This window comes from Narcine bancroftii, chromosome 14, assembly GCF_036971445.1.
Source record: "Narcine bancroftii isolate sNarBan1 chromosome 14, sNarBan1.hap1, whole genome shotgun sequence".
Classification (NCBI taxonomy): domain Eukaryota; kingdom Metazoa; phylum Chordata; class Chondrichthyes; order Torpediniformes; family Narcinidae; genus Narcine; species Narcine bancroftii.
In genome coordinates this window covers 37,013,203-37,039,499 of record NC_091482.1, presented here as the reverse complement: position 1 = coordinate 37,039,499, position 26,297 = coordinate 37,013,203, and the positions used below count along the sequence as shown (strand labels likewise).

General features: G+C 38.7%; 1 long non-coding RNA gene across 2 annotated transcripts in view; it reads right to left on the bottom strand.

Moving 5' to 3' along the window:
- The window catches only part of LOC138749271 (uncharacterized), a 225,172-nt gene extending 214,361 nt beyond the window's left edge, over positions 1 to 10,811 (bottom strand). For both annotated transcript variants that reach the window (XR_011348529.1, XR_011348528.1), the window contains exon 1: positions 10,328 to 10,811. This is a non-coding gene — a long non-coding RNA (uncharacterized lncRNA). The remainder of the gene's footprint in view (positions 1 to 10,327) is intronic.
- Between the last annotated feature and the right edge of the window lie 15,486 nt (positions 10,812 to 26,297).

Below are 26,297 nucleotides of genomic sequence, written 5' to 3'. Positions count from 1 at the left end.
AATTAACCTATAGCTCGCATATTTTTTGGAGGGGGGGAGGAATCCCCCGGGGAAAATCAACGCAGACGAGGTGAGAATATACAAACTCCTGACAGACACCATGACATTTGAACCCCTGTCCCGATCGCTGGCACTGTAATGGCATTGCGCAAACCACTACGCCAACTGGCTGCCCTTTGCAGTTCATTTGCAGTTAAATTACCAACCTGCACATTTTTGTCATATGGAAATAAAGTGGGGAATCGCAGCCAGCACGTGCAAACGCCACACAGCCAGCAGTGGTAGTCGTGTTGCTGGAGCCAAGGTCACTATTCCATCAACTGTGATGCCCACTGGCAGATGCTCTCTTTTAAAATACCCTCTCGGTAGGCATATGGCTTGCCACAATTTACCAACAGAGCACTGAAGCCCACCCTCCCCCTCCCACCCACTCCCCGTGTCCTCCTCACCCACAGCTCCAAGGAGAAGTAACTGGTTGATGAGACTGTCTTGTACACAGGTTGGTGTCACTGTGCTGGATGCAGGTTGGTTAGACCATGTATAATCAGGTTGGTAAGACTATGTGTCCGCAGGCTGGTGAGGTTGTGTGTACACAGATTGGCTAGATGACATGTACACAGGTCGGTGTCAGGGTGAGTCTATGTACATGCAGGTTGGTGAGATTTTACACAGGTTGGTGTCACAGTGCTGTAAACAGGTTGGTGAGACTGTGTATACACGAGTGAGTGAGACAGTGTGTACACAGGTTGGTCTACCCCTCTGTCTATCTTTGAGGGATGAGAGGAGAAGAAAAGCAGAAAGCTTTGGAAGAATGCAGAAGGGATGTTTACATCTTGAGGAGAAGGTTATGTTGTAATTGCAAGTGGACCCCTGACTCGGTTACCCGTGGGCCCCCAACTCAATTACCCACCGGCCCCTGACTTGGTTACCCATGGACCCTCGACTCTGTTACCCATGGACCCCTGACTCGGTTACCTGTGGAGGCCATGGGTGTATAAACCAACATTTCAGACTTGAGCCTTTCATCAAGGTTATTAACAAAATGAAGGCAAGGTTTGAATAAAAAGGCAGGGCGGAGTGAAGAAAGGGTGTGGGTGGTGGGTGGGGAGGGGCAGCGACAGCGGGAACTCAAGCCAACAGCCAAGAGGCTGAAAGTGTGCATTGATAGGTGGGCAGGAGAGAAAAGCTGAGAATTGATCTGGCTGAGGGGGTAGCTCTGTGAATGCAGAGGTGGAGGAGAGGAGACCGGGGGAGAGAGGGAGCATGGGAGAGGGGAGAGGGGGAGAAGAGCTGGAAGAAAGGAGACCAGGATAGGGAAAGAGGTAAGGGCTAACAGAAACTGGAGGTCAATACCAGGGAACCTGGGATCTGAGATCATTTAGCCCTAAAGATGAGATGAGTGAGCACTGTTCCAGTGGTTACTCACACGCCTGATTTGTGTTTCATTCCCAGCACCAGTTCTCATTGGCGAGTCTACATCCACGCTCTCTCACCCGGCTTAGCCTAATGAACTCCACTTCTCACTCTCCAAACCTGGCAAATTGCTGCTAAAAATGAAAGCCTTCGTTTCTCCCCCCCCTGCAGCCTCCTCCTGAAATAGGCCATTTTACTGATGGATTTGAGTCCATGATCTTCCAAATTCTTGACAGGTAGGGGCCACAAAGAGAAATAATTGAAGTTGTAGCTTATTATTCACCAGACAATCCAGTGTATGAGGGTTTTTTTTCAATAAGGATAATTAATCCCTGCAAACCTATCGATACTGACTGCAACTTTCAGAGGGAGAGTGAAAGGGTAAAGAGGACATTCTGATCGGTAATTCACTCTGCACTTGGGAGAAACGTGAAACAGCTGTCAAAACCTCTGAGAATGGTTGTGTCAGCTTGGGATTTAGTTGTTAAAATAGTGCAGTCTAAATAGGTCATATACATTGAATGGTAGACAATTGAGGAGTGCAGAGCAACAAAGTGATTTAGGAGTTATGGTAAATAGTACCCTCAAGGCTGATACTCAGGTAGATGGTGTGGTGAAGAAGGCATTTGGAATGTTGGCCTTCATAAATCAGAGTATTGAATTCAAGAGTAGGGAGGTTATGATGAAATTGTACAAGGCATTGGTGAGGCCAAATTTGGAGTACTGTGTACAGTTTTGGTCACCAAAATATGGGAAAGATATAAACAAAATAGAGAGAGTGCAGAGAAGGTTCACGAGAATGTTGACAGGATTTCAGGGTCTGAGTTACAGGGAAAGGTTGTGCAGACTGGGTCTTTTTTCTCTGGAGCGTAGAAGATTGAGAGGGGACTTGATAGAAGTGTTTAAGATTTTAAAAGGGACAGACAGAGTAAATGTGGATAGGCTTTTTCAATTAAGAAAAGAGAGATTCAAACTAGAGGACATGGTTTAAGATTGAAGGGGGAAAATTATAAGGGGAACATGAGGGGAAATTTCTTTACGCAGAAGGTGGTGGGAATGTGGAATGAGCTTCCGGCAGACGTGGTCGAGGCGGGATCATTGGTTACATTTAAGGAAAGACTGGATCGTTACATGGATAGGAGGGGACTAGAGGGGTATGGACCGGGTGCTGGTCAGTGGGACTAGGAGGGTGGGGATTTGCTATGGCATGGACTAGTAGGGCCGAACTGTCCTGTTCTGTGCTATATGTGGTTATATGGTTAAAGGAGCCTGAGCTATAGGAAGAGGTTGAGCAGACGAGAGTTTTATTCCTTGGTATGGGAGGATGAGGGGTGATCACATAGAGATGTACAAAATCATGAGAGGAAAAGATCGGGTGAACGCGGAAAGTCTTTTGACCAGAGTAGGTAAATCAGAGGACATGGGTTTAAGGTGAGGGGAAGTGGTGGGTGGGGGGGGGGGGGGAGAGAGATTTAACATGAACCTGAGGGATAACATTTTTACCCAGAAATTGGTGGGATTATGGAGTGGGCTGGTGAAGGAGCAGGTACTAAAGGAATATTTAAGAAAACATTGGAAAGGTACAGGAATAGGATTGGTTTAGGATTGGGCCAAATGCAGCACCAGTGTGGGTGGACCATTTTGGTTGGCATGAGAAGGATGGGCCAAAGGGACTGTTTGACTCCCTGGCCATCACAGTTTGATAACATGAATCTTTACAGTTCTTTCTTTTTTACCCATAGTTTTATTAATTTGAATTCCAATAAGAGTGAACAGTTGCTGAGCCCACAACTGTTCAAGAGGTATATTAATGATCTAGAGGACGGGACAGTGCTGAGCCCACAACTGTTCAAGAGGTATATTAATGATCTAGAGGACGGGACAGTGCTGAGCCCACAACTGTTCAAGAGGTATATTAATGATCTAGAGGACGGGACAGTGCTGAGCCCACAACTGTTCAAGAGGTATATTAATGATCTAGAGGACGGGACAGTGCTGAGCCCACAACTGTTCAAGAGGTATATTAATGATCTAGAGGACGGGACAGTGCTGAGCCCACAACCGTTCAAGAGGTATATTAATGATCTAGAGGACGGGACAGTGCTGAGCTCACAACCGTTCAAAAGGTATATTAATGATCTAGAGGACGGGACAGTGCTGAGCCCACAACTGTTCAAGAGGTATATTAATGATCTAGAGGACGGGACAGTGCTGAGCCCACAACCGTTCAAGAGGTATATTAATGATCTAGAGGACGGGACAGTGCTGAGCCCACAACCGTTCAAGAGGTATATTAATGATCTAGAGGACGGGACAGTGCTGAGCCCACAACCGTTCAAGAGGTATATTAATGATCTAGAGGACGGGACAGTGCTGAGCCCACAACCGTTCAAGAGGTATATTAATGATCTAGAGGACGGGACAGTGCTGAGCCCACAACTGTTCAAGAGGTATATTAATGATCTAGAGGACGGGACAGTGCTGAGCCCACAACCGTTCAAGAGGTATATTAATGATCTAGAGGACGGGACAGTGCTGAGCCCACAACTGTTCAAGAGGTATATTAATGATCTAGAGGACGGGACAGTGCAGTGCATTGAAATTTGCTGATGATACGAAGTTGCGTGGGAAAGCAAATTATGCAGAGGAATCAGAGAGTCTGCAGAGGGATATAGATAGGTTAAGTGAGAAGGCAAGAGTCTGACAGATGGAGGACAATGTTGGCAAATGTGAGGTTATCCACTTTGGAAGGAAAAAAAATGGAAAATCACATTATTATTTCAATGGAAAGTGATTGCAGAAAGAGTTGGGAGTGCTTTTGCATGAATCACAAAAGGTTGGTTTGCTGATGCAGCTGGCAATCAAGGCAGCACATGTTGGCCTTCATTGAAGGTTATGCTACAACTGTACAAGGTCCTGGTGATGCCACATCTGGAGCACTGTGTGCAATTCTGGTCTCCTTACGTGGGAAGGATGTATCTGCTTTGGAGGTGGAGCAGAGGAGGCTCACCAGATTGATTTTGGAGATGAGGGGGTTGGCCTGAGAAGAGATTGTCGTCTGCATCTGTACTCACTAGAATTTAGAAGAATAAGAGGGGATCTTATAGAAATGTACAAAATGTATGAAAGGCATAGATAAGATAGAGGGAGATAAGTTGTTCCCATTGGTGGGGAAGACTAGAACTAGGGGACATAGCCTCAAGATGCAGAGTAGTAGATTTAGGAGAGAGATGAGGCATAACTGCTTTTCCCAGAGGGTAGTGCATCTATGGAATTTGCTCTCATTGAAGCAGTGGAGGCTACCTCAATATATTTAAGACAATGTTGGATATATTTTTACACAGTAGGGGAATTAAGGAACATGGGGAAAAGGCAGGTAAGTGGAGATGAGCCTATCATCAGATCAACCATGATCTGATGGCAGAACAGGATCGACAGGCCGGGTTGCCGACTCCTGCTTCTATTTCCAAAGCACTTATGTTCATACCAGGAGCTCCTTCTTCAACCTTGATTCTCACTAGTTTAGGTTGGATTTTATAATATTGGTCCATTTTGTATAATTACACATCTGGCATATGGTTTTATCAAATAGAATGGCTTTGGAAATTAATCAGGCCAATAACCAGCATGTACTCAATTGTATGAGATACCAAAAAGTTTAACTGGATTGCATTTTTGTCTTACAACGAAGGTCAGCATGGAGAAGGGGAGGGCTCTGCTTTCTGAAGTGATATTCACGTGAGGACATGTGCATTGATGTCCAAAACATGCCAAGGTCAGAAGTAGAGTTTCTGCAAACTTCAGCTGTGATGATGTGGTTTGATTGAGATACAAACTGTTTTAACTCCCAATTGATCTTTCATTTGTATTGTACGTATTATAATTATTAATCAACACTGACGGGTTTGTGCAATTATTAATACTCCACATTGTACAACAATCTCTTGTACCCAGAGTAAAAACTTCCAATCCTAAAACTGGATAAATACCTTTACTCAAAACATGCTATAATAGAGCAAAATAAATTTTATTTACAATAATTAACTATGTGAGTGTAAATCTGTCTTCAATCACACTAGAGTGGAAACACGTTTAGCAGATTAAATCTTCTCTACAGAGGAGACAGAGATGCAGAGTGTTGGTGCCTCAGTCCTGATCTCAAGGATACTGGCTGCCAAAAGTGTGAGATGAATCGGAATGGTGTTGATGAGCAAGAGAAAATCACGGGGGGGGGGGGCGGGGGAGGGAAAGCTGAATGGCTGGGAGATGAATCCTGTGAGAGCCAGCATAAATAGTGGGCTGATTGGCCTCCTACATTGCAAGAAAGCATCTAAAGTTAAACATATAGCACGGCAACAAGCCATTTGGCCCACAAGTCCATGCTGCCTAATTAACGTACAACCCCTAGTGTATTTCAAATGGTAGGTGGAGGCCAGAGCCCCCGGGGAAAATTCATGCAGGCACAAGGAGAAAGTAAACTCATTACAGACAGCACGGGATCTGATCGCTGGCCGCGAAGCCAACCGTGCCGCCCAAAGTTGTGTGGAAATTCTTTATAACATTTGAAACAAAGATACAAATTGAGCTCAGCAACAAGAAATAAGGCAAGATTATGTTCAAAACTTCAATGAGAGAGAGACAGAGAGAAAGATAGAGAGGGAAGGTTATTGAGAAACACACAAGGTACTACTCTGAGACACTTGGAGAGAGATGGGACACGCAATATTTGGAGATCTGCAATATTCAGCAAGAGATACTCTACACAGAGTGGAGATTGCTCAATATTCAGAGATGATGAGGGAGCACAATAAAAGAGAAATAAACTATTCAACACAGAGAGAGAGATGGGGAGAGTTTATTGTAGGGGAGCAATAGCGTTCAAGATGAAGCAAGAGAGGAGGGGAGAGTGAGAGGTGGAAGAGAGAACAGAGGTGGAAGAGAGAAATAGAGAGTTTCACTCAACTTTGGGAAGAAAAGATGAGAGAGAGAGGGTAAAGTCTTCAACATTGCAAGAGAGACAAAGATATATGAAGAATTCTCCACATGGAGAGAGGGAGAGGAAGAGCAGAAGGGAACATTCAATATTCAATGAGAGGGAGGGAGTGGGGGGAGTCACAATATTGTGGAACGGACAGTGAGACAGAGAGAGGGGGTGAGACAAAGCACTCATCATCAGGAGTGTGAAATGTGGGGATGTGAGATGGAAGGGCATGCTCCAGTCATCTGACAGGAGGTGAGATTAATATGGGAGGATTATTACAAGGAGAGAGGACAAGCACAACCAATCACTGTTGAGAAGACGAGCGAGGTCAAAAAAGAGGTGGCTATGTAGCACTGAAAGATCGTGAAGGCGAAAAATAAATTACAGATTAGCCTTCAGATCATCAACCCCTAGGACCAGAAGTCCAGGGGGTGGGGAGTGGGGAGAGTTGGGAGGGGGGGATTTGCTGTACAATGTACTTTTATTCAAATCTGTCCCCTCAGGAAACCACGGTGATTACAGAGAAAGTACTTTGAATTGGATGTTTTTAAATGGCCACTTATGCCATCATTTATTTTCATGAATAAACATTTTCAGCCTTGACTTGAATTCATATCACAAATTCTCCAGAGGGTTTCAATTAGCTTCCTGCTACTTGATACTTTGGATCAGGCAATTGAAAAATTGAATTGGGTGGTGAAGTGGTGTTTTTCTAAGTGCCACTCAACAGAAAGCCATTGTCTCCATGAGGGAGGGGTGAAATGCAGTTAAGTACAAGAAATAAATCCCAACACTCATGGCACAAGATTTCTTATGCAAAATGACTGGCACTATGGGCATACAGGGAGTGTTTACAGTCAAGATTTGATGTACATACCTACATACAGCAAGGTAAAAGGCATTTCGGCCCACGAGCCCCTGCCACCCAAGTATACCCAATTGACCTACAACCCCAGTATGTTTTGAAGGATAGGTGGCTCCCAGATGAAACTCACGCAGACACTGGGAGAACGCACAAATTCCTTACCGACAGGGTCAGATTTGAACCCTGGTTGCTGGTGCTGTAACAACGCTGCACTAACCTGCATTAATTGTGCTGCTTGAGGCTTACTTCTTTAGGAAACATATTGGTTGGCCGCAGGGAAGCAGGTGTTCAGAGTGCGGGTTCACCTGGTCAGCAATCGCCGTCAACGTTTTCAAAGTTTCAATCCCAAAGTCTGCAGCACCTGGCGTGGTACCCTGGCCATGCACTCCAGAGAGGGTCCAATCTTCTGATGTACATTAGACAACCTCATCATCAGGACCATTCAGACTTTAAGTGAGGCCTTGCCAGCAGAGGTAGAGGGAAAGGTAGCAGCTCAAAGTTGCTCTTTGGCGAGACAAATGATGAGTGGTGAATGAGAGAGGATGAACAGCCCCAGGCAACAAGAGCAATTACCAGAGGACATTGCTTTAAGGAGAGTGGAGTAAAGCTTTGGGGGAAATAGGTGATAAGTTTTTTTGTTTTTTTTTTTTTTTTTTTTTTTTTTTTTCCACACAGAGAGAAGTGGGTGCCATTGCCAGGGGTGGTGGTGGTAATGGTGGAGGCTGGCACAATACAGGCATTCAAAATACCTTTCATTGGCACATGGATACAAGAAAAATAAGGGGTTATGGGTGGGATGTATGGGAAAATTAATTTGTGTGGAGTAAGGTTGTTACAACATTGTGGACTGAAAGGCTGTCCTATTTATTGTCACACGCACTAAGATCAGGAAGATAATTTTACCTGCAATCCAGCTATTCAACCCAAAACACAGTTCAGCAATTAAAACACTGGAGAGTGCCGAGTACAGAGAGAGAGAGAGATCGGTTTGAACAGACCACAGGCATCATTACTTTGGGAGGGTGAGGTTCATTCAGGAGTCTGATCACAGCAGGAAAGAAACTTCTTGAATCTGGATGTGCAAGACCTCATACTTGTGCTGAAGAAGAAAGTTTGGCTGGGGTAGGATAAGTTCTTTAATGTATTGTCTGCTTTTGCAAGGCAGCAGGAAGTGGAGTCGATGGAAGTGGAGCTGGTCAAATGGCAATCCCAGGGCTCATGAACTGGCAGTCAAATTAGGGACACTGTTGAAGTAATCACACCAACAAGACTATAGGTTTGACAGGTTTGAAGAGCATTTGGGAGGCAGAAGGTGGGATAGATAGGAGTACCAGGAACACTATTACATCCAGGAGACAGGAAGGGGATAGATGGGTTGCAGTTAGGTGAGGGAGAAGGAACAGACAGGCAGAGTAGGGCCCCTTGGGTGTGCGTCCCCCTGAGAAAGTGTTTTGGAAAGTGTTGATGACCTACTGGGTACAAGCCATGGCAATCAGACCTCTGGCTCAGAATCTGGTACTGTGGCTAAGAAGGGAAGGGAGAAAATGAAGCAAGATGCAGTGATAGGAAGACAGATGAGGTTCTGTGGAGGAGATGTTGAATCCTGATGGTATGTGGCCTCCCTGGTGCCAGAATCCAGGATAGCTCAGATTGAGCTCATGACCTTATTAGGTGGGAGGGGAATCAGCCAGATGTCATGGTCCATGTTGGGACCAATAACAGTAGAAGGAAGGGTGAGGAGAGAACCTCCAGGCTAGTTAGAGCAGCTTTAATCCAATAAATTTTAGGTGGAGTGCAGTGTGCCCCACGCTTTACACCCATGGTTCGTGTGCCGTGGCCAAGCAAGCTGGGACGTGGCAGCGAGGTCCTTGGGTCGTAGGTTTTATATCGGAGTGGCCTTCTCCTATGCAGGTTTCTTACCCGGGCTGGAGGGGCCTGCCTCCCCTCCTAGGTCGGACCATACCTGGTCGCAAATCATCTGTGGACATGGCCTAGGTAAGTTTAATTGGGTTCTCTAACTACAAAGATCGACAACGAGATAGACAACAGACTCACCAAGGCAAATAGCGCCTTTGGAAGACTACACAAAAGAGTCTGGAAAAACAACCAACTGAAAAACCTCACAAAGATTAGCGTATACAGAGCCGTTGTCATACCCACACTCCTGTTCGGCTCCGAATCATGGGTCCTCTACCAGCATCACCTACGGCTCCTAGAACGCTTCCACCAGCATTGTCTCCGCTCCATCCTCAACATACATTGGAGCGACTTCATCTCCAACATCGAAGTACTCGAGATGGCAGAGGCCGACAGCATCAAATCCGCGCTGCTGAAGATCAAACTGCGCTGGGTAGGTCACGTCTCCAGAATGGAGGACCTTCGCCTTCCCAAGATCGTGTTATATGGCGAGCTCTCCACTGGCCACCGTGACAGAGGTGCACCAAAGAGGTAGAAGGAGTGCCTAAAGAAATCCCACATTGACCACCGCCAGTGGGCTGATATCACTTCAAACCGTGCATCTTGGCGCCTCACAGGCGCCCAACGCACCGCGCATGTTGCAGCCAGCACTCCTACAACAGAACGCACCGCACATGCTCCAGCCGGTGCTCCCAACACCCGGACGCACCGCGCACGCCTCCTTTGAAGAAGACTGCAGAGCCCACCTCACTGACAAAAGACAAAGGAGGAAAAACCCAACACCCAACCCCAACCAACCAATTTTCCCTTGCAACCGTGTCTGCCTGCCCCGCACCGGACTTGTCAGCCACAAACGAGCCTGCAGCAGACATGGTCATACCCCTCCATAAATCTTCGTCCGCGAAGCCAAGCCAAAGAATCCAATAAATAGTTACTTGAAGACTGTGATACACTGCTGAGTGACGTATTTTCAATTAGTTTCAATACAAGTCCAGAAGTATTTAAATCCTTTATTTTAACCCATAAAAATGAAATGATCTTCTTTAAGGTTGAAATGAAATATTCATAAATAACAACTGAATAAACTTCCAGTAACATCCGTATTAAACTCCATGAAAGTAGTCAACAAATGCTATGGCAATCTAACTCACCCTCCTTCAATGTCGCTTCCATGTTTAATTATATTATTTCTAAAAACATGCCCCAGTCGATGTCCCCCGACGCACCGCTCATGTTCCAGCCGGTGCTCCCAACACCCGGACGCACCGCGCACGCTTGTGCCGGCGCTCCTACACCGGACGCACTGCACATGCTCCAGCCGACGCTCCTGCAACCGGACGCAACGCGCATGTTCCAGCCAGCGCTCCTATACCCAGACGCACCGCACGTGCTCCAACCGGCCCTCGTGCATCCGGACACACCGCGCTCCAGTCGACGCTCCTCCACCGGACGCATCGCGCATGCTCCAGCCGGCGCTCCTACACCGGACGCAACGCGCATGCTCCAGCCGGCGCTCGTGCACCCGGACGCACTGCGCATGCTCCTGGAACTGCAACTGCACGCTGCACCAAAGTTGGCCGCGGAAAGTGAAATAAACCGAGCAAGTCTCTGTCAACTGCGCATGGACTAATGTTTCACCAACCTAACAAGGTAAGTAAATGAATTACACATTTTGGCTCTTACAATACTGGCCCCCAACTATTATGCCTTAAATAATAATTATACAATGATACAAACAACATATAAAATTCAGACCTTATCTTCTTTCTTCATAAGGCCAGAGGTTACCAACATCTTTGCCACCACTCTAGATCAATAATGTCTGTAACCTGCGTCATATGCAAATAACAAAATAAAGTGAGATTGCACTTTTAAAATTTACTCTGTCCCTAGAAGAAGACAGACTTTGTCAATGAGTCTGTTTAGAAAGTCGTTCTTAGTTTTAATTCGAACTTGATTCGAACTCGAACTTTGTCCTGAATAGTCTCAACCATTTTTTCCAAGCAACCAAGAGTTTCGAGGTGTTAAATCATGTACAATATTAACAGTGTCTCCTGGTGTAAAATTGCGTCTGAGAATAAACCATATCTGGCGTTCATTCCATCTTTAACCCATCTTATCCCAACAAATCTGGCATGAACTGAACTTGCCTCCACCTTCGAAGAGCAGATACGTCCTCCTTCTGAAACTGTCCTGGTGGCATCAACGGCGTAATCTTAAGAAGCAGAAGGTGGTTCAGTGTAAGTGCCTCAAGATCGTTTGGAAGCTTTAGTGATTGACAACTGTTGAGAATAGCTTCAACTTCACATAAAACTGTGTGAAGACTTTACTCATCGAGACTATAGAACCCTTCGTACTGATCTAATTAATCTTTCCCATACTCCTCCATGGTGTGAACCACGGGGGGGTGAAATGTCCAATTAATTCCTTTCTGGGCCTCTGTGCATTGTGTATTTGATCCTGCTTCCAGCTTTCAGTTGCCACAAAATTGTCAGATCGTATTTCCATCACTTGTCCATGTCTGGCTCTAAAACTCTGAAGGGCATTGATCAGTGTAAAGAGATAAAGCCACTTCAATATGAATTGCTCATATAGCTAAACTGGCTCTGTCCTGAACCAAATCTGCCATCTGCTGTTGTTCAGGAGTAGGATTTCTTCACCGAAAAACAAACACATTTAGACATAATTTTTCTAGTTAACCCAGTGGCACCAGGAATCCAAAGTTTTTGACCTAATCTGGATAGCATATGATTGGGACCACCATGATCCACCTTTTCATAAATATGCCAAAGAATCAGATCAGAAATATAAAAATCCTTGGCCAGAAGTGACGGGATGTTTCATTTCTTCGAGCACTGCTGCTCTGCTAAGTTGCCCACCAACTTTTAATACACCATTCTCCAAAATGGGGTTACGTTTACAAAGATGACGTGTCCTTTTTAACATTCATTCCCTTTGTTAAACTTGAAATTTTGTCTGCAGATCTTTTCTTCTGACCAAAACAAATTATCTTCATCCCAGCATGAATTAATTCTTCAACTGTGAGATGTCCTCTTTCTTGTGTTTCATGAACATTGTTCAATTGTTACGATTCAAATACCAGCTTTTGAATCTGAGCAACTATGCTGTTGCCCTTCTCAAACTATTCAAGGATGAAAAGTAACTAAATCCTTTTGTTTAGATATTATCTGAACAACATTTGCAAATTTAATTCCATTTGCAGATTGATCATAGGGGTCTTCTTGCTTGATTTCAGGGTCATCTAATACAATTCTAATTTATCAGGATTGAGAGGCCAAAGAAGACTTGGCTTTGAAACCTCGGGAAGCCAGGTTGGCAGGATTTTCAACTACATTAACATATCTCCATTATAGTGGACATGAGACTTTGTCAATTTCAGTAACTCTGTTAGCCACAAAAGTTCAAAACCTTGTGGCCTTATTGTTGAGATATATGAGCACAGAGGTGCTATCAGTCCAAAATATGGAGTCTGTGAGATTCATCAGCAAATCCTTTCTTAGCCCTGTGTCCCTTCTACTCACTATGATAGCAGCCATCAACTCCATTCAAGGATAATAACTGGCTTTAAAGGAGCCACTCTTGCTTTTCCTCTTACAAATCCTCAATGTATCTGACCATGATTAGTATACAGTAACAGATAACTAACTGTTCTGTAACCATCCTCACATGCATCAGCAAAATGATGCAGTTGAAAAAATGTCACCATTCTAAAGTTGGTAGTTTTGAAACATCTGCCAACCCTGAAGTCTTCCAACATATGAAGATCCTGATTCCAACATGTCCATTTCTGTACAATGGAGTTTGGTATTGTATCATCCCAACCAATCTTCTTTCCGCATAAATCTTGCAGGATCTTCTTGACAGTCGGGACTACTGACTCCAAGGGATCATAAATTGAAAGAATCCCCCTTCTTGTAAGAGGTCAGTCCTTCAAAATGATTTTGAATTTGAAAACGCCAAACTGAACACACTGTTGTACACCCAGCACCCTCTCCACAGGAAGGTCACATGGTTCATGTCCAGATTCTTCATTCCCTTTGCCCTCTCTGTTTCAGATATGGCAGCCAACACATGATGACTCTTACTTATCCATTTGAAAGTAGAAAACCACCCTTTAAACAGATCACTCATAGTTCAGAATAAAGGGATATCACATCTTCTGAATTTGCAGAAGTGAGACAGTCATCTACATAGAAATTGTTCATGATGGTGCTGACAGCTTGAGACCTAAACTGTTCCATATTCTCCTCAGCTCATCTTTTAAGGCCAAACTTCACACAACTTGGAGATGAAGTTGCTCCAAACAAATGCACTGTTATTCTGTATTCCACCATGTAGTCTCTATCATGCTACCAGAGGAACCATTATGTCACGGTTTTCATTTGGCACCTTCACCTGGTAGAATATTGCCTCAATGTCACCAGTGATAACAAAAGTTTCTTTACAGAATCTAACCAAGACCCACATCAATGTACTAGTCAGGTCTGATCTAGTAAAAGCTAAGAACTTTGTGAAATTTCCCGAAAGGTCACTGCACAGTCAAACACTACACAATGTTTTTTCCTTTTGTGGATGTAAAACCTTGTGGTATAGTAGATACCATTTTTTACCGTCACTATGTCCCAAGACATTACTAGGTGTTTTCTCTTCATAACCTTTGTATATCATATCAGACATGAAATTGGTATAGTCTGACTGTAAAGAAGAATTCTTTCTGAATCTTCTCTTTAGGTTGAGTGTACATGGTTCAGCAACACTTCTATTGTCAGGCACATAAACTTCTTTTTATCTTTAAAGGTAATCTAATACAATAATGCCCTAGTTTAACAGATTCTGAGACTAAATCCAAGAACTGCCTATCTTCACTTGAAGGTTCTTGGTCGTCACTCTTGAATTGCTGTGCCCACAGCTCATCAAGTTTAACAACCAGCAAAAGGAGTTGCGGTTTTGGTACATAAGAATTTACCATTTCAATTGCAAGACCAGGAGTAAAATGGAGGAAGACTACTTAAGTTGAATTGTATGATCTCTAATGAAGCCTGGACTTTGATTGATGTTTATGCTCCAAATGTTGAAGACACTGCTTTTATTACAGAAATATCTTTATTATTGGGACAAGCTAATTTCAATGTGATGATTGGGGGGGGATTTAAATATGGTATTAGAACCGTTATTGGATAAGTATCCAAAGGTAATTAAGAAATCTAAGATGGCGAAACATATGGCTAATATAATGAAAGATTTGAATTTAGTTGATATTTGGCGTAGATTTAATCCTACACAGAAAGACTTCTTTTTATTCTTCTCGGCATAATTCTTTTTCAAGACTTGATTATTTTTTAATTTCGGCACATTTACAGGATAAGGTTATATCTGTGGATTATAAGGCAAGGTTAGTCTCAGACCATTCATTGTTATTACTGGAATATCAAAGTTCTCAAGTTACACAACATACTTTAAGATGGAGATTTAATACTATGATTTAATACAAAAGCCAGAATTTATTGTTTATTTGAGAAAATAAATTGAGGATTTCATTGCTAATAATGTTCACTCTGTTTCTGATCAGTTTGTTTTGTGGGACGCAATGAAAGCTTTTTTACGAGGTCAGATTATCAGTTATGCATCCAAACTGAAGAAAGAGAGAGTTAGAGAAACTGAGGATTTGGAGAAGAAAATAACAGTCTGTGAAAAAGAATTTCAAAAGAAAGCTACTGAATTCCAAAAGATCCAATTAACTAATTTAAAGTTGAAGTATAATAAGTTACAGTCATATCGATTTGAAAGTTTGTTGAATCGTTCAAAAAATAAATTTTATGAATGGGGTGAGAAAGCTCATAAAGGGTATTACTTTTAGTCAAAAAGAAATTAACGATGAATTTTGTAATTTTTACAAAAAACTTTATTTGACTGAATGTAAAGAGATAAAAAGAAGATGCAATAGACTCTTTTTTGAAAAATATTAATTTACCACAGTTATCTCAAGAAGACAGACAAGAGTTAGATAAACCTTTTACGGATAGTGAAATTGAAATTGCTATAAAAGATATGCCAAATGGAAAAGCGCCTGGTGGAGATGGTTTTTCTATTGAGTTTTACAAGACTTTTTATGTTGATATATCTTCCTTATTTAAGAATGTAATACAACAACTTTATGATACTTTTCAATTACCTGAGTCCTGTTCTAAAGCTATGATTACAGTTATACCAAAAAAAGATAAAGATCCCTTACAGGTAGCTTCTTACCGTCCTATATCTTTGTTAAATGTAGACTATAAAATAGTGGCTAAAGTTATGGCTAATAGGTTGGCTCAGTATTTACCAAAGATAATACATCGTGATCAAACAGGTTTTATAAAAAATAGGTATGCTTCGGATAATATTCTACGATTAATTACTTTGATAAATAGATCTAAATCTCAGAAGAATTATCCAATGGTGGTTTCATTGGATGCAGAAAAGGCATTCGATAGAGTAGAATGGAAGTTTTTATTTAAAGTACTTGAAAAGTTTTCGTTTGGTCTCTCATTTATTGGTATGATTTGGGCTCTGTATAATGATCTGAAAGCTAGAGTTGTTACTAATGGTTTGCTTTCAGAATCCTTCAATTTAACAAGATCTACTAGTCAAGGATGTCCATTATCACCCGCCTTGTTTGCTTTAGTTATTGAACCTCTAGCACAATTAATATGTCAGAATGATAGTATCAAAGATATGAGAGTCTTGAATGAAGATTATAAAATAAGTTTATTTGCAGATGACGTTTTGCTGTATTTGGTGGATCCTGATGTTTCCTCTGCCAGCACTTCAAGATTCCTTAGAGATTTATGGTCAATTATCTAGTTATAAGGTTAATTGGACTAAAAGTGAAATTTTATCAATTAGTAAAGATGATTATTCAATGTTTAGAAATATTACGAATTTGAAGTGGATGAAACAAATTAAATATTTGGGAATTAATGTTAATACTGACTACCAAAATTTATATTCATTTAATTATCTTCCTTTAATGAAGAAGATTAAGGCAGATTTAGTGAAATGGAAAGATTTACCTTTGGGTTTATTAGGAAGAATTAATACTATAAAAATGAATATTTTTCCTCGTATACAATATTTATTTCAATCAATTCCTTGTTGTTTACAAAAAAGATTTTTTAAGGAATTATATAAAGTAATTAGGGATTTTTTGTGGAAAGGAAAATTTCCTAGGGTGGCGTTGAAAAAATTGATGTGGGATTTTCAACTTGGAGGGTTACGGCTACCTAACTGTCAATTTTATTATGAAGCAGCTCAATTTAGATTTCTTAGCGCATTAATGGCCACACAAGATATGCCAAGTTGGGCACAGATAGAATTGGCAGTTATTTCTGAAAAATTTTCAAATGAATTTTTATTTCGATGGAATAAAAATTTGTTACGAACTTATGATGTACCAATAATGAATTTATGGACAAGTAAATTACATAAAATGGGATTGAAAAATAAGTGGTCGGGAAGATTACCATTATATAATAATCAACTTGTTCCTTTTACGGTATCTAATACTATTTTGAAACAATGGGAGGAGAAAGGAATACATAATTTATCTGACTGTTTTTTAGAAGGTCATTTTTGTTCTTTTGTAGAATTGCAAAAGAGATTTGATATAAGTGGTTATTCTATATTTGTGTATTATCAGTTAAGATCTTTTGTAAAACAGGTATGCAGTCGTCAAATGAATTTACTGTCTGAAACTGATTTTGAGAAATATGTGCTCTCATTTCCAAAAAAGGGTTATATATCAGGTTTGTATCGTATTTTGTTGGAAAGTGAAAGTAAAATAGATTGGGATAAAGATAAAATGAAATGGGAAAAAGATTTAAGTTTAACAATAACTGAAGAAGATTGGTCTGAAATCTGCCATAATAGTGTTCGAAAATTGATTAATGCTAGATTGGTGATGATTAATTATAGTTTTATACATCAATTATATTTAACACCCGAAAAATTTAAAAAATTTGGTTTTAGTAAGTCAGATCTTTGTTTTCGTTGTGATCAGGTTTCTGGTACTTTTTTATATGCTGTTTGGTTGTGTGATCGGTTACAACAATTTTGGAAAGGTATTCAATCTGTATATAATCTTCAAATTGTATTAGACCCTGATATATTTTTATTAGGGAATATGCAACCGTTGATTGATTTAGAATTAGATAATTACCAGATCTCTTTTATTTACTTAGCGCTGGCAGTGGCCAAGAAATGTATAGCGATTACTTGGAAGAATAGAAATGTATTGTCTTTAGATAGGTGGTATTCAGAGATGAAGTTTTGTTTGGTTATGGAAAGAATATCTTTTTCTATACAAGATAAGATGTCTTTTTATAAGTTAAAGTGGACCCCATTTATTGATTATATACAATTTAAATAAGTTTGAATTAATCATTTTTTTTCTTTAAAAAAAACTTTTTTTATTATATATTTTTTCTACATATATGTTTTCTTTTTTTTCTTTCTTTTTTTCTTTTATTAGTTGTTTTTTTTTCATTTAAGTTATTTTTGTTTTTGTTTTTTCATATATATTCTTATATAATAAAAATTTTTTGGATTAATAATTAATACTTAATTAATTTTTTTTGTTTTTTTTATATATATCGATCTTTTTTATAAGATATATATTTTTTATTATACTAATAATATTAATTCTTCACTCTTTATCGTGGGGGTGGGGAGGGGGGGTTTAGGGGTTAAAAATAGGTTTTTTTTAAGTCTTAGTTTTTAGATGTTAGGGGGAGATGCCGAGATTGGTATTGTATTAACTGTTACTTTATACTTGTATTACTTTATTTTGTATTTTTTCTGTACGTGAATTACTTACTTTCTTCATATGTTAAAATTAATAAATAAAGTTTTGAAAAAAATAAGTTTAACAACCAAAATTCTGTTGACACTTGCCTCTGAATGTTCCCGAGCAATATCACCTTGTCCTTCTAATGGTCCATTAATTGTCCAACCAAGCACAGTTTTAACAGTGAAAGGTCCATTTTCTACTTCTAGTGGTTCCAAAGCCTTTGATACATCTGAACCAATTTCTATTTCGGACCCAATTTCAGGTAAATAAATATTTTTTTTTCAAGTGAGACCACCCTTTGATATCATTTTGATATGGGATGTTTCCTTCGTGCACAGGCATCGTCTTCTGAGTGTATAAAGTTAGAAGATCACAAAAATCTTTGTCATCTGATCCAGCAACCTTTAAGCCTATATCAATGCTGGTTTCAACAGCCTTTTTCTTGTCCATGGTTTTCAAAATAATTCTCTGCCTCCTTCCTTGAATATTAATTTTGTTCATTAGTCCTACCATGCAAAAAGATGCAGTACTACCTGCGTCAAGAAATGCACTAGTGCATATTATTATATTCCCATTCTTGACTTGGACAGACACTATTGAGACATTGCAGTTATCCACACTGGCCCCAGTAAGGCCATGAGGCTATAATACTGTTTTCTGTTTGCTCTTTTTCCAATTCCTTGTTCCTTTGATGGATATGCAGCATACTAGGATGCTTGAAATAGCACATGTTACACCTACCATAAATATGCATGTATAATGCCAAAATATTTGTACCAAAATTCAAACTCAAAGCAGGGGGTCGCATTATAAATGCATATTTATGGCAGCGCGAATCAGGCGGGCGAGGGGGAAGCGACAGCACCGTGAATCGGGCGGGCGAGGGGGAAGAGAGACAGCAGCGCGAATCAGGCGGGTGAGGGGGGAGAGATGGCAATGCGAATCAGGCGGGCGAGGGGGAAAGAGAGACAGCAGCACGAATTGGGAAGGTGAGGGGAGGGGGTTATATTATGCACAGGGGTAAAATTTTCCTCCCTTTTCCCCCCAAAAAATGGGGGGGGGGGGTTGCATCATACTCGAAACACGTTATACACACATATTTACGGTAAATTGCTTCCTGCAGTTTTCACTGATGTGCCCTTTACACAGAAAGCCAAAGCATGTTCCATTTTCCTTTAAAAAAAGCCACTTTCTCTTTGTGTTCCTTCTTTTCCAACCATAAAAGCATTTCCAAAGCATGTCCACCTTTACAGAACAAACAACTCTTCTCAGTAGGTAAACTTTCCTTTTCCTTCGTTACTTTATATTTTTTAAAATTTATAGCTAACACATTAGTAGCAAAAGTTCTCTTTTTCAATTACAGACTAGGCTTTAAATTAGACCTCCTTACATCTTTGTTCCTCATGGAAGTGTCTCTGGCATTTCCATATACTGGATCCAATTCAAGATACACCTGCCCTTCGAGGAAATCCACCAAATCCTTTAAGTTATCTCATTGATCATAATTTTCCTAGAAATCACAAGCCCTTCTTCTCCATCTATCCCATATCTGGTGGGGTAATTTATCTAAGGTAATTTATCACAGGCACTTCAAGATCACGAATATTGTCATTTTCTTCCATGGCTCTTCAACATCCTCTTAAAGAGAGTGTCTACTTGTAGGGCCTTTGCATCATTCAGTTTTATTGATGACCATTTAAGAGCTTTAAAGCAATTTGATGCTTATTGCCGAAATTCTTCTCTCATAAATACCTGTCGAATCCTCTCTCCAAAAACATAGTCTTTACAAGTTCAATTGGCCGTCCTTCTGTGTACATTTTCAAATAATAAAGACAATCTTAAGTGACTTTAATATGTTGCTCCTTAATACCAAAGTCAGCAGCTGCTTCAGCCATTTTACTCGTCTTGTTCCACTGTCCTGTGAGCACATACAACGCAAACCCAGATCAACCGTCCCCAATAGACTAGAGGTAGCAAAATCCAAAGTCGTAGAGTAGTGGCCTCAGGATCACTTCCAGAACACTGGAGAGTTCTGAAATAGGAGAATGTCAGCTTAAGACGTGGCTGGGAATATGGTGTAGGAGGGAGGGCTTCAGGTTTCTAGATCATTGGGCTCTGTTCCAGGGAAGGTGGGATCTGTACTGACGTGACAGATAGCATCTGAACTGGAAAAGGATCAATATCCTCGTGGGTTGGTTTGTTAGTCTTGACCCGATGAGTTTAAACAAGATTTGCAGGGGAGAGGAACCAGACTGTTAGAGCAGTTAGTGAGAAGGAGGATGATAGAGGTCATGCAAGGACTGCATGTATAGAAAGAAATTAAAGGTTGGTACATGATAGACATTTTCTCAGGTGTATTTATTTTAATGCTAGGAGTATTGTTAGAATGATCTTGGGACATGGATTGACATGTGGGAAGGCTATTTCTGTGGATTAAAAAAAAAAGAAAAAACACTTTACCCCTCTTAAAGGGCCAGTCCAGCACTCCAGTTGTAGACGAAGAAGACGTACCTGGCATCGAAGATGATTCTAATGATTCCGCAAGTGAAGAGGAAGATATAAGCACAGAAGAAGAAGAATTTAAAGACAAGGCAAAGTTTTTAAGAAAAAAATGGATAAAATTGAGACTAAAATTGATAAACTTGTGAATGCAATGGAAAATAATTTTAAATGTTTAACTGGAGAAATACAACAAGCTAAAATTGACTTAACCAAGTTAATAAATAACATTCCTCAGAGGGTTGATAAATTAGAAGAAAGAATTCAAGATGACCGTGATGAAGTTCAATGTATTGCGGAAAGAACAAATGTTTATGAGGACTCTGATACTGCTTTGATTTCTCTGAATGAAAACTTATTGGAAAAGTCAAAATTTTGGAAAACTATAGTAGAAGGAATAATCTTAAAATTGTTCAAATGTCTGAAGGCAAAGAAGGCCAAGAAGAAATTCATTTTTTTCAAGATTGGATACTGGAAATATTTGTTCAAGATCATTTTGAAGGGAGAATTTTGATTGAGAGAACCCATAGAGATCTCCGACCAAAACCAGGGACTGAATCAGAAACATCGGTCTATATTGATCACATTTTTAAATTATCAAGATAGAGAGAAGATACTTGGTTTGGCAATGAGAAGAGCAAAAGAACGTGGACCTTTGAACTACGAGGGTGATAAGATCTTTTTAATCCATATTGGAGTCAAGCTCTTTTCAAGAGGAAGAAAGAGTTCAATCCATTTAAGAAGGATTTCTATGATTTGTGCTGTGATATCCAGCTACATTGAAAGTATTTATGTCAGATCAGCAGAATGTCTTCTTCACCAATTATATTCGGGCTGAAGATTTTGTTAAAGACTCGATTACCACAAGAGGACTTGTTGAAATAATTTATTAATAAATGTATTATGTTCTCCTCTTTCAATAAGGATTTTTCCTTTTCCCCAGGAGTCGGGGGGTTGTGTTTGTTAGTTTCTGATGACTGCTTGTGTTTTTGTGGTTTGACCACAATCTGTAAAATGGAGGGTGGTAATGCTAGCTTTTCTGGCATTTTGGGGAGGGAGGGATTTGTTATTATTGACTTTTTTGTTAGCTTAATGCTTTTTATAATCGTTATATTTTGAATGTTCAGTGTTTTTGGTTTGCAGATGATGACACCTCAGGACAATTTAATTTATGGGAATTCCTCCTGGACAGGAATGTATGATAATAATTTGGAAAATAGTGGGTAAAACAGTTAAGATATTGAGTTTTAATATTAATGGAATTGACAGACCCATAAAAAGAAAGAAGGTTTTATCGTATATCAAGAAATTAGGAGTAGACTTTTTTTTTCAAGAGACTCACTTAACTGAAAGTCGAACATTTAAATTGAAAAGATTGGGAAGGCCAGGTAGCTTTCTATACATAGAGCTAGGGAAGTGGTCATTTTATTTTAAAAATTACCAGTTAAAATTCAAGATGTAACAACAGATCCAGCGAGAAAGTATCTTATAGTAAATTGTCAAATATATTCTGAAGAATGGACTTTATTGAATGTTTATGTACCAAATTTAGATGATCAGAAATTTATATAGGATACTTTTTTTAATTTAGTAAATGTACATAAAAATGGTTTTGTGGGTAGTTATTTTAATTTTTGTCCAGAACCTATATTGGATAAATCTTTAAGAAAAACAGTGAAATTAAAGTCAGCTAAAACATTGTTATCTTTATTGAAATATTTTAATCTAATTGATACATGGAGAAGAATGCATCTTATTATTTTTATTCTAGCAGGTTTGATACATATTCTAGAATCGATTTTTTTTCTTTCAGCTTAATCTCAATCAAGAGTGATTGCTGCGGATTATAAGTCTAGATTAATATCTGAACATTCTCCTCTTTCAATTGAGTTGAAATTTGCAGAAAAAACAGTATTGATCTTATAAATGAAGATTGAATACTTTATTGTTGAAAGACCAAATTTTTGTGTACTTATAAGGCAACATATTCAGTTGTTTGTGAAATTAATTTACATTCAGTAGAAAATATGTTTTTTTTTAATTTAAGATATATTGAAAGCTTATAAACAAGGGCAAATTATAAGTTATTCCTCAAAATTTAAAAAGGAATATATGAAGGATATAGATAAATTGGAAAAATAAATTCAAAAATGATCCTCTGAGGATAAATATAGAACTTTAGTAAATTTAAAAAATTACAATATAATACATTGTTAACATACACAACAGAGAAAATAATATTACTGTCTAAGCAGAAATAATATGAGTTAGGGGAATGATCACATAAAGTACTGGCTTGGCAATTAAATGTAGAATAATCTTCTAGAATAATTAATGTAATACAGTAGGATAATGATTAAGTTACATATGAACCACAAAGAATTAATGATATGTTTAATGAATTTTATGAGGTTATATACATCTGAATCATTATGAGATGAAGAGGCTGTAGATGATTATTTGTCACAATTGTCAATACCATGTTTAACTCAAGAAAGTTTAGATCAATTAGAGAGTCCTTTTACTGAGCAGGACATTTATGATACACTTACTAGTTACAAAATAATAAATCTCCAGGTGAAGATGGGTTTCCAGTTGAATTTTATAAATAGTTTAAGGATTTATTGATTCCATTCTTTATGAAAGTAATAGAACAGGCTTCTAAACAACATTGTCTTCCATAAATATTTCCATGGCAATAACTACAGTTATTCCTAAAAAAGATAGAGATCCATTAAAGCCTACTTCTTTTAGATCTATAACTCTGTTAAATGTAGATTATAAAATTGTAGCAAAAGTATTAGTGAATAAGATTAATGAATATCTTCCTGATTTAATAAACATGGATCAAATGGATTTTGTTAAAAATAGACGAACTTTGGAGAATATTGTAAGGTTATTAAGTATAATTCGTTTAGCTCAGAAGAAAGAAGATTTGAGTCTTATTGTAACTTTAGATGTAGAAAAAGCTTTTGATAGGTTAGAGTGGGACTTTTTATTTAAGGTGTGAAGTAAATTTGGTTTTGGTGCAAATTTTATAAATTGGATTATAGAAGTCCTGAAGCTAAAGTGATAACAAATAGATAGATATCTCAATCTTTTAATTTAAATAGATCTAGCAAGATCTAATCCTTTATCACCAGCTTTGTTTGCTTTAGCTTTTGAACTATTGCACAAAAGATTAGAGATAATCAACAGTTAAAGGGATTTGAGATAAATCAGATACAACATAAAATTAGTGTTTTGCTGATTTAGTTCATTTAACTCACCCACAAATATCACTACCAAGACTTTATAGTCAATTGTTAGATTATGGAAAAATTTCAGGATATAAGATAAGTTGGGATAAAAAGATAATTGGAACTCGTAAAAGGAGATTAATCACAATGTAGATAAACAGTTCATTTTAAATGGACAAATAAGATTAATACATATTGATACTAATTTGAAAAAATGTATAGAAATCAAATTATATTCAAATATTTAAAAAGATAGAGGAAGACCTAAAGAAATGGGCAAGTTTACTGATTACATTAATTGGGAGACTTAATTGTATTAAGATTAATGTTTTTTCATGACTTCAACATTTATTTCAAACTTTACCTATACCTTTACCTCAGAATTTTTTTCAAGATTTAAATAAGCAAGTTCAGAAATTTCTCTGAAAAGGGAAGATGGTAAGAAGGTCATTAGCAAAATTAACATGGAAATATGAACAAGGAGGATTACAACTTCCCAATTTTAAGAATTATTACAGAGCAGCACAATCAAGGTTTTTAGTTTTTATTGTTACAAGCCCAGAGGACCCCAAAATCCAACAGCAATAAATGGTCACTTAAACAAAATTTGCTTTTAATTATCTTTAAACATGAAAACAGGATCAAACTTTAACTTACAGCTATTAACTTAACTAACCTAACTTAACCCCCTTCTAATTCTAAGCGCACATGTATGTAATGTGTAAGTTCAGAAAAGTTCTTTAATTCACAGTCCAATCTCTTCTCATTCCTCCAAGTTCACTAGTTGCAGACAATTCTTATACTGTGGACTGAATTGAACATTTATGAAGTTCACCAGACTTTGATGTTTGAAAGGTAAATGGTTACCGTTGCCGCTCAGGAAGGTTCTTGTCAGTTTTCAGAGAGAGATTCATAGTTCCTGGACATAAGCTAATCCCTTTTAATCAGCCACTTCAGTGTCTTGCCAAGGAAACTTGCCCCATCAGGGTTTTCCAGATGATAACCTCTTTCTTTCAGGTCACCACAGAGTGCCTTTTTGTTTCTCTTATTCCAAGTGAAATATTAGGCAGCCAGTCTTCTCCTCTTGCTTGAACCATAAGGGCTTTGACCAGGCTGAACTAAGAACTCTCAACCCATCTTCAAAATGGGGTTTTACACAAGCTTGCCAGCTTGTCCTGTTCCAGTCCCAGCTGCTGCTGAACTGTAAAACTGCAGAACTGAATTATCTCTCTCTCTCTCTGAGAAAAGGCCTGTTTTACTCTCTCCGCTTGCAAAACCCGCAGCTCTCTCTGCTTGCAAAACCTGCAGCTTCAAACTACTCCGATCTCTTTCATCGGTTGCTTTTCAAAACAGCATCCTTAAATGACATCTCTTGGGCACTCCCAAAAGTTTTTGCAAAGTCCACTGGAGCTGACCTGTCTGGCTTGAGCAGAGCACCAGTATTTTAAATGAGATCTATTCTGAAGTGTTTATATGTGACCTACACTAAAAATCTGCCCCAATTTATCTCCCAAAAACATATTTGTATATAATACAAACACAACATAATCTGTTCATTAGAATTAGACCATATTGAATTAAATAAAATAGGAGAATTTAGACCACATGAGTTTATTTATAAATGGGATTCCAAATCTAGTGTAATAGATAAGAAAGCTCCAATATTAAAACATTTGCTGAATATTTGGAATAAAGTTAAATTAGAAACGGATGGAAATATTCTTAATCCCTTATTGATTTTTCAAAAAATAATCCTTATTTAAATATATGGCATTATAAGGGAATCTCTAAATTAGGGGATTGTTATGATAATAATAGATTGATGTCTTTTGATCAATTAATGATTAAATATGATATATCTTGTAATACATTATTTTGTTATTTTTCAATTGAGGGCTTTTTTAAGAGAGCAATTAGGGTCGGAAATGGTTTTAAAAGATCTTTGAAATTTGGGACAAATTATGGTTGAAGAAATTATTTTAAAATTTTATTTCAATTGCATATATATTATTACAAGAAAAGACACCTAAAGAAGGCTTGTTTAATTCAAAAGAAAGATGGGAATAAGATTTGGACATGATAATAGATCAACATAACTGGCAAAATTTGTGTAAATAAGTTATGACAAATACTATTAATGTACGATATAGATTACTTCATTGTAATTTTTTACATCAACTGTATATCACTCCTCAGAAATTGAGTAGATGGAGATCGGATTTATTGGATTAATGTTTTAGATGTGGAACTTTTCTTCATTCTACGTGGTTTTGTTCAAAGGTTAAGCCTTGTTGGATTTCTATCAGAAAATTATTGCAATGGATAACAGGAGTGAACTTTCCTTTAAATCCTGAATGACTTTTGTTCGGAAATTTTGAAAGTGTTAGTCTTAAATTATGTCAGATTTTCAATTAAAATTTGTTGTTGGTTTTAGTAATAACAAGGAAATGTGTCTCTGTAACACGGAAATCTGATGTTTCATTAACATTGCATGCTGAGATTCAAAGTTGTATTCCATTAGAAAAAAATTATGTA